The sequence below is a fragment of the Mobula hypostoma genome, chromosome 17 (genome assembly GCF_963921235.1).
Source record: "Mobula hypostoma chromosome 17, sMobHyp1.1, whole genome shotgun sequence".
Taxonomy (NCBI): Eukaryota; Metazoa; Chordata; class Chondrichthyes; order Myliobatiformes; family Myliobatidae; genus Mobula; species Mobula hypostoma.
In genome coordinates, this window is record NC_086113.1 from 33,941,434 (window position 1) to 33,947,440 (window position 6,007).

General features: G+C 42.2%; 1 protein-coding gene across 1 annotated transcript in view; it reads left to right on the top strand.

The window, feature by feature from the left end:
- The window catches only part of gmds (GDP-mannose 4,6-dehydratase), a 668,214-nt gene that overhangs the window by 409,480 nt on the left and 252,727 nt on the right, over positions 1-6,007 (top strand). The window lies entirely within an intron of this gene.

A 6,007-nucleotide genomic window follows, 5' to 3' on the forward strand; every position in this document is an offset into this window, starting at 1 on the left:
GCACGAGTCCTGAAGCTCCTGTACCTTCTTTCTGATGGCAGTAATGAGAAGAGAACACAGCCTGGGTGGTGGGGGACCTTGATGATGGATATTGCTTTCGTGCAACAGCATTTCGGGTGGATGTGCTCAATGATAGGGAGGGCTTTACCACTACTTTTGTGGGACTTTCCATTCAAGTAATTCAATTACTCAAAACACAATGGCTAAATTTAAAATAACATCTGAGTTACTTAGAATTATATCTAGTTACAAATAAATTAATCACAAACAACTCTAAAATAAAATGAGTGGCCGCCCCATTCAAGTATTGCACATGCCAAAGTTATAAAATACTATGATTAAATATAAAACAGCATCAAGAATTAAAGATGAAATTTAAAAGACAAAGAGCTCTGAAATCAAAGGAAGATAGCGGCCTCATTTAAAACCAAATATTTTACATGCCCATGTATTGAACTTGGAGTTCGTCCATAGTGCCTGTGGACTATGGGTGGGTGGGGATATTGTTCAGTTGCATGACAACCCTGAGGATAAAGCTGTCTTTCAGTCTGGATGTTTGTGCAGAGATGTTTCTGTATCTCCTGCCAAATGGTAGGAGATTTAGCAGGTGATTACTGGGCTGGGATGAGTCCATCACGATGTTGCAAGCTCACCATAGATCATGTGAGTTGCAGATGGTTTCCATATCTTGTAGTTGTGTCCCAGTGATGTTCTGTGCAGTCCTGATAACTCGTCGCAGTGCTTTCTGTTCGATCTTGTTGCAGCTAGTGTACCATACTGTCATGTAGTAGGTCAGTATACTTTCATTGGCACATTGGTAGAAGCTTACCGACAGCTTTTGGGGCAGATTTGCTCTCTTTATACTTTTAAAGTAGTATAGGTGCTACTGAGCCTCCCCTACCATCAAGGAGGTATTGCTAGTCTAAGAGAACTCCTCTATGAACTTAAAGCTGGAGACCCTTTCCAGTGCTTCACTGTTTATGAGTAGTGGAGCTTATTCATACCTCTTTGATTTCTTGAAGTTGATAATCATTTCTTTTTTTTCATGTTGAGTGAAAGGTTATAGTATTTGCACCATTCAGGCAGTTTCTGCACCTCCTCTCTGTATGCTGTTTTGTTGTTATTTGTAATGAATCCAGTCACTGTGGTGACTTCTGTAAATTTGATGATGGAGTACGTAACATAGGCAGGGGCACAGTCATGGGTGAATAGAGGGTACAGGAGTGGGTTCAGTACACATCCCTGCGGTGCACTGGTGGTCAGGGTGGTTGAGCCTAGTCTGACTGTCTGGGTGCGATTGGTAAGAAAGTCCAGAATCCAGTTGCAAATTGATATATTAAGTCCCAGGTTGTGTAGTTTAATGGTCAACTTGTTGAAGACAGAACTGCAGTCAATAAAAAGCATTCTGGTGTAGATGACCTTGTGTTCCAGGTATTCCAGTATGATGTGGAGAGCAATGAGATCATTGGTTGAGCTGTTTGCCTTATATGCAACCTTCTGCTGGTCTGGTGTAACAGGGATGGTGTCTTAATGTGGAACATAACCAATCTCTCCAGGCACTTGGCAGCAATGGGAGATTAGTGCAACCAGTCAGTAGTTGTTGGGGCATATTACTCCTGACTTCTCTGGGATTGGTGTGATGATTGATGCTTTGAAGCATGTAAGGATCACAGCAAGGAATAAAGAGAGGGTACATATTTCAGTAAAATCCCCTGCCTGCTGGTCAGCGTAGCCCCTGAGGTCCCATCTGGGTATGCTGTCTGGTCCAACTACTCTGCGTGTGTTGATGCTGTGGAAAGTACGTCTCACCTCGTGTGCTCAATGTCAGCACTGTGTCCTCGGGTGTCAAGACCTTCACCACTGGTTTGTTGTCCCTGTCAGACTGAGCTAGGAAGTTGTTTAGCTCCTCAGCTAATGTGGTGTTGCTGTTTGCAGACAGGAGATATTTCTTTTACAGTCAGTGATGGTCCTGATGCCTTCCCACACGTGTCAGGGGTTGGTGGCATTATTGAAGTATGTCTCTATTTGTTATTGGTATCTGTATTTGGTGTTTTAATGCCTCTTTTAAGGTTGGACCTGGCTTTGCTATATGCTGCAGCATCACTGGATCTGTAGCAGCATCCCGAGCCACGAGCAAGCTGTGGACTTTGTTGTTCGTCCATGGCTTTTGATTTGGGAATACGCGGACATTTTTATTGTTTACACAGTATTTGATATAGTGCATGACTGTACAGGTGTATGCCTCCAAGTCAGTTCCCGAATCATGCATTGCTTGGCATCCAAACAGGTTCCAGTCTGTGCACTCGAAGCCGTCCTGAAGCCATGAGGCAGCTCCCTCAGCCCATACTGTCACTGACGTGGTAATTGGTTTTGCCTTCCTTATCACTGGTCTGTAGGCTGGGATTAGAAATAAAGACAGGTGGTCAAACAGATCCAGATGAGGGCATGGATAAGCCCTGTATGCGCCTGCAAAATTGGTGTAAACCTGTTCTAGTGTATTGTTGCCCCTTGTGGGACATTTCCTATTCTGGCAAAATTTAGGCTGGCTTGATTGACATCATCAGCAACAATGAAGGTGCTTATTAATCGTATCATAGAGTTGTGCTTATGCTAACGTAGTATTGGCTTGTGGTGGAATGTGGATTGCTGTGATGCAAACGACTGTGAATTCTCTTAGCAGATGGAAAGGCCTACACTTCAGCATGAGATATTCCAGGCTGGGACATCAGTGATTATCAATGTGGAAACAGTTCATGCATCAGGCATTGTTAAGATGAATGCATTAGCTGTCACCTGATTTCTTACTGGAATCTTGTTTTCTGTCAGCCTGGTAGGCCGTGCGGCCTGCTAGCTCAATAACTGTGTTGGGTACGTTATAATCTAGCCAGGTTTCAATGAAGATCATTACGTAGCGGTCGAGTAAATTCCTTTGCGTGATAAGTCTCAGTCTGATTTCGTCCATTTTATTAGTGATCGATCAGGTGTTTACAAGGAAGACACTTGGAAGTGGGGGCTTGAAAGATGTAGCTTTTAGCCTAGTGCAGATCTCTATTGGCTTCTGCTCCTTTTCAGTGCGCCACCTGCAGTGTCTTCCAGCTGGGACTAATGACGGGCTTGCCCCAGAATTACAGCAATCGCTGACGGTATTTGTTCTGTGAGAGTGAGCTGAGAGCTCTTTATACACTTGATATTGATACTCAGAAGTTCCTGTCTGCTCTATCGTAGTATGTTTGTCTGATTCAGAAAGCTTGGAGCCACTGTGAACCATGCACACCGCCACCTAGATTATTCTCACTGCTTGCATAGGTGGTAGAAACAGAATCGTTTAAAACTTTGGCAAGGGAATTGGATAGGGCAATAGGGAAAAGCAAGTGGAACAGGACTGCAAATTTGCTGAACAAGGAGCTGGCATGAACTCAGTGAGTTAAATGGCTTTTATTATGTTTTTTTTGTGTAGATCGCTGAGCATAAATGTAATGAGCAAGTGGAACTTGGTTCATGTCAAGAAATAGGCAGCTGAGTTTTAGTTGGACAAGTTTTCATAAGATTTAATATTTAATGAAAGCACAGGAATTACAGGTCAAGAGGCCTCAGCAGTAGCTCTGCATGCACCAAGTATGTGGGGATTAGAATGGATTTCATTTTGCCTGTCTTGAAATATTCATCTGATGAATCCCACTGATACATTCTATAAACAATAACTTTCTTAAAGCATTGTACATGCTTCGAAATGTCCTGCTTTTCTCCTTGGTAAATGGAGATTCATACTTTTCCATAATCCAAGGACAATGAAAGCCCCTGAAACAATCAGACTTCAATTTCAAGTATAGGCAAAAAATCTCAAAATCTACTGTTTGTATAAGAGTTGAGCCATGTTATGCTCTTGACAGAAATTACAGGTGCATTTTTTTCACAGGATACTGATCACAAGCAGGAAGTGAGCTGGCTTTTCCCTCCTACTCTAGCCTGGGGACATTGATGCCAAATGCAGTAACATCTCCGCTGTTATCCACACAAAGATCACTTAATTCAATCCAGACCACAAATCAAACCTGGATCTTTCCTTGTATTTTAAATATCTTTACCCTGCCATACAGTTTTCTCACAGGATCATTTTATTTTCAAATGTGGCATATATATCATTACTGCTTAGACTATCAAGATGCATGACGGAACTCAGTAAATCAGTTTTACATATCTGCATTGAATATCACTCTGTGACTCATTTAAAAAGAGTATTCACTCATGTCTTTTATCATTTACTGTATATGCCACATATTGTGCATTTCTTGCAGCAAAACTGAAAGGCATTCAGTTGAGGACAAATATGACCTACGTGATCAGGCCTTCCTATAAATATTAAGGAGTTGACTACTTTGTAATTTTCTCTTACATGGGGGACCACACTTACTTGCAATTGACTTGACCTTTGATGTTTGAACCCATCGTGTTAATGCTGCCTCTGTCATATGGAAGGCCTATCCGTTATAACATAAGCAATGGAAGTCTTATTGTCTTATAGGTCAGGTTTCTTATTGCGTATTTATTTGCACTGCCATCACTGTATTTATTTGTTCAATAACCAAAGCATTCTGTCAAATGACAAATATTTCAATATTTTTCACTTCAGTCATTCACCCAAAAATAATATCCTCTGTCCAGTTTTCCAAACTGCATGCAGCTGTATTATATGAAACACTGTTGCAATCAAGTACTTCAAATTGTGTGTCCCACCTGGGACCATGTTTTTAACTGGAAAGCCTGTCCACAATTAAGTCAATGAATGAGCAGTCAGAAGGCAAAAAGTCACCACCCATGTGGTGATAAAAATGCACCATTAGGAACTGGCTTGCTCCTCGGCACAGCTGCGTGCAGCACATCATCAGGCAAAGAGAATAAATGGCTGTAACTTATTTTGTATGTCTTGGTCAGATTTATACCATATGTGAGGTTTGCAGAGGTGGTTTATGGAAGTGCTTCCCAATGTTAAAGAACATCTCTGCCCATAATTCCTTCCCGAGCTGGCAAGTTACAATTACAGTGTTTCTTTCTTTCTACAACGCTTGCTTGCTCCTACATAATTGTGATTTAATTTCATGATCCATTTTTATACTGATGATTTTCAGTATATCTGTTCAAATAACATTGAAAGATGTGCTTGGTGGTGGGATCCCGGTGGAGATGACGGAAGTTACTGGACACAGTCTAGTGGGGTCTGGTAGGAGGTGAGGACAGGGGAAACCTTACCCCTGGTGTGGCGGCGGGAAGATGGGATGAGAGCAGGCATGCATGCGGGTGAGAGCAGCGTTGATGGTGAAGGAAGGGAAGCCCCTTTCCTTTATGAAGGAGGACATCTCAGTAGGTATGAAATGAAAAGACTCATCCTGAGAACAGATGTGGCAGAGATGGAGGAACTGAGAGAAGGGGATGGCATTCTTACAGGTAACTGGGTAGGAAGAGGTAAACCCAGGTACATGTGAGAATCAGTGGGTTTATAAAAGATATCAGTAGATAGACTGTCTCCAGACAAATAAACTCTTCTTGGGCTTCCCTCCAAGTACAGGTGTCAATTATAACTGATGTTTCGATGACAAACTCTGCCATCTTCTTCAGGGATGATGCCTGGTCATGTCTAATCCTGTGGTATTTATAACCCCGTAATGCAACCCTCCTGATTGGTTAGTCCTCATCCAATTAGGTTTCTACTCTCCCACCTTGTTTACAGACAAATTCCAGTCTTTCTTAGAGTGAGAACTTTCTCTTTGTTAAACTTCTTTTTCTCAAGTTTTATTTCAATGGCTTCCTTTGCCAGGTGGTCACAAAAGCCACTGGCCATCGAAGTCAATCCTATGGCCATTGCAAATGCAGTGTTCTTCATTTCTACCACTGATTTCTCTGGATAACCCAAATGGATGCAGCTCCTGTGCTCCTTTATGTGAGATTCCACCATGTGTCTCATGTGGCCAATATACGCTGCTCCGCATTCACAGGGAATCTTGTAAATGTC